The sequence below is a fragment of the Notolabrus celidotus genome, chromosome 2, assembly GCF_009762535.1.
Source record: "Notolabrus celidotus isolate fNotCel1 chromosome 2, fNotCel1.pri, whole genome shotgun sequence".
Lineage (NCBI taxonomy): Eukaryota > Metazoa > Chordata > Actinopteri > Labriformes > Labridae > Notolabrus > Notolabrus celidotus.
This window is the reverse complement of record NC_048273.1, coordinates 10,626,227-10,629,321: the sequence shown is the minus strand read 5'-3', so window position 1 is coordinate 10,629,321 and position 3,095 is coordinate 10,626,227. Positions and strand designations below refer to the sequence as shown.

At 47.2% G+C, this 3,095-nt stretch overlaps 1 protein-coding gene across 1 annotated transcript in view; it reads right to left on the bottom strand.

The window, feature by feature from the left end:
* Window positions 1-3,095, bottom strand: part of LOC117828644 (disabled homolog 1-like) — a 107,340-nt gene that overhangs the window by 29,204 nt on the left and 75,041 nt on the right. The window lies entirely within an intron of this gene.

Below are 3,095 nucleotides of genomic sequence, written 5' to 3'. Positions count from 1 at the left end.
GACTCTCTCTCTCCCCCTCTCTCTCCCTCTCCTCTCCTGTCATCACAGTTGTGTTTGAGTCCAAGATGAAGTATTTTGTATTCGTTGATGTTGAATCAGATCAGCCCTGTCGTCTCTTTTAAATGCGCTCTTGAATTCGTCCTTCGTCAGTTTCAGACTGAAGCCTGTGTTTATATCTCAGCGTCAGATCAACCCTGTTGGTCTGTGGAGCTCTTTCCTAATGCAGAAGCCCACGCATTTCGTCCACGTGCTTATCCTCCAAAACGCAACTCTGCTCCAAAACTACGCAGACTGCAGCCCTGTGATTGGTCAGCTCGACCGCATTGTATTTCCTGCATTTACAGCATTTCCTGAATAGCCGGACACCAGCCGTGTATCTCATCTCCTCCTCCGTCTCCTCTGTTCTTCATGTCATCATGTCTGATAAACAGCAACATCTATCAGCTCTACATTAACATCACACGCTCTGAGGCGCTGTGAAAGAGCAGTGGGGCTGGAAACAGGCGACTATCAGAGAGACCAGACTGCCCTCAGGTGTTCAGGAGGAGGACTGCAGAGCGACACGGACACATGGACGCACAAGTACGTAGAGCTCACGTCCGTCAGTATAAACCAGGCTGAAAACTGTCAGGACACTTCCTGAACCTGGAGGAAGAGTTAGGCTGTTTTCAAACCGTCTAATATACTAGCAGTACGTACTGATTTGCCCAAAATCCAGTATGTAGTAAGTAGTATGTGAAAAAGAGCAAAATCTGCAGTATGCCAAAACTCCCAGGATGCTGTACTGATTTGGGAAAATGTCTCAGTCTGCATCTGAGCAGTCTGCCTCGCGTACTGTTTCCCACAATGCACAGCGCTAGTTCTGCTTTTTCTTTTCTCTTCTTTTTTGACGGGGGAACTCAGTTTTTATGTGCTGTGAAAATTATTAAATTCTATATAAACCACTTCCTAACTTTTTTAAATCATAAATGGATGCTAAAGAAGCAGTTTCTCTATCAGCTTGGTCGGTGTTTACTTCTGCATTCCAAAACTGGAAATCCAGTGGCGTCTGACCCAGCATACTGCAATAGGCAGTACCTACTGTCTACTATATTAGTAGGTAGTATGTAGCAGGCCGTTTTGAAAACAGCCTTAGAGTGTTTTAGAGGAGGAGTCAGATCATGAGATGAAAAGTGAACCTTCATTCCTCTCTTTAAACATCAGGGGGCGCTCTCTACCTCTGACATCTTTATGGTGACAGTGAGAGAGAGACAGACTTTAACATGTGAGCCATGAGTCCATCAGAGTCTCATCTTAAAGCTGCAGACAAGAACACGACAGGATGAACGACTTCACATCAGCACACCTGAGTCCAGGTACGACCATGAACCACCATCAGACAGAGGAAGCGTCTAACCGCAGAGAGGGAGGCGTCCTCTCAGAGCCTCAGTCTGCCCAGCAGGATGGAGGATCGGCCTCCGTCAGAGCGGGCGGAGGACATGGGGACCAGACCATGAGCAGGGAGCAAACTGTTGCTATGGAGATGGTAGTTAGTGATGCGGTGGAGGAGAGGATCACACACACACACACACACACACACACACACACACACCACACACACACACACACACACACACACACACACACACGCACACACACACACACACACACACACACACACACACACACACACACAGGAGTCAGGACAGCATATAAACGCGGTGACTGATTTTATTTTCCTCTCTGAATCTCTCTCCTGTGGTCACGTCTCAAAGCTCGCTGACGGTCGCTGAACACTTCAGGTGCAGAGGAGTGTGTGATTAAAACTGCAGCAAGAAGGAGGAGAAGAAGAAGAAGATGATGGACGAGGAGGAGAAGAAGAAGAAGAAGAAGAAGGGAAGAGCTCGACTCATGGATCAGTTCTGTTCACTGTGTTTATAAAAGCCCTCAGTCACACACCTGAAACATCAACATTCAAAATCAACACAGATAAATAGTTCCTGGATCCAGAACCCTGATCCTGATACACAGACTTGGATCAATCTAATCCAGATTAAAGATCCTGAGTCCTCCCTCAGTGAGTAAACAGGTCTGAGTCTCTGTTAGGATCAGGAACTTTTTCTAAAACGGTCTGATGTGGTGGAGAGAGAGAGAGCAAGAGAGCGAGAGCGAGAGCGAGAGCGAGAGAGAGAGAGAGAGAGAGAGAGAGAGAGAGAGAGAGAGAGAGAGAGAGAGACAGAGAGAGAGAGAGAGAGAGAGAGAGAGAGAGAGAGAGAGAGAGAGAGAGACAGAGAGAGAGAGAGAGAGAGAGAGAGAGAGAATGATTGTTAGCTCTCTCTTATTCTCCTGAAACAAAGTGATGACAGAGAGGAGGCAGTTATCTCTAAACATAGACTACTGATGGACTGTGTGCTTGTGTGTGTGTGTGTGTGTGTGTGTGTGTGTGTGTGTGTGTGTGTGTGTGTGTGTGTGTCACGATCTGCTGTGTTTTGGTCTTCCATCCTCACGTCTCTCCTCCTCTGACAACCACAGACACACAATTCAATTCAATCCCTGTCTGATTGGAGGGAACAGATCTGATTACCTCTCATAGAACACACACACACACACACACACACACACACACACACACACACACACACACACACACACACACTGAAAATAGAGTTGTTTGTGCTCAAAGATTCCCCAGGGACAGATTTCAGAGTAAATGGCTGCGGTGATTGTGCCAGATAGACTGGATGTGTGCATAATATCCACACCGAGAAGATAATGTGTTTGCTAATCGCACACCAGAGACACACACACACACACACACACACACACACACACACACACACACACACACACACACACACACACACACACACAAACAGGCTAACAGCTGCACAGCTATAACCCTTAACCACTCTTTTCATGCTACTGGCTGCCAGCTACACTGTGGAAACACCCTCCCACACACACTCTCTCTCTCTCTCTCACAAACACACACACGCACAAACACACACAGAGACACACACGCAGGCTCATCTAAATCCTGTGTGTGGGAGTGGTGATTTCTCCGGGTTGGGATGACAGTCGTCTGCGTGCTGACAGCAGAGGAAGTTACTATAAAT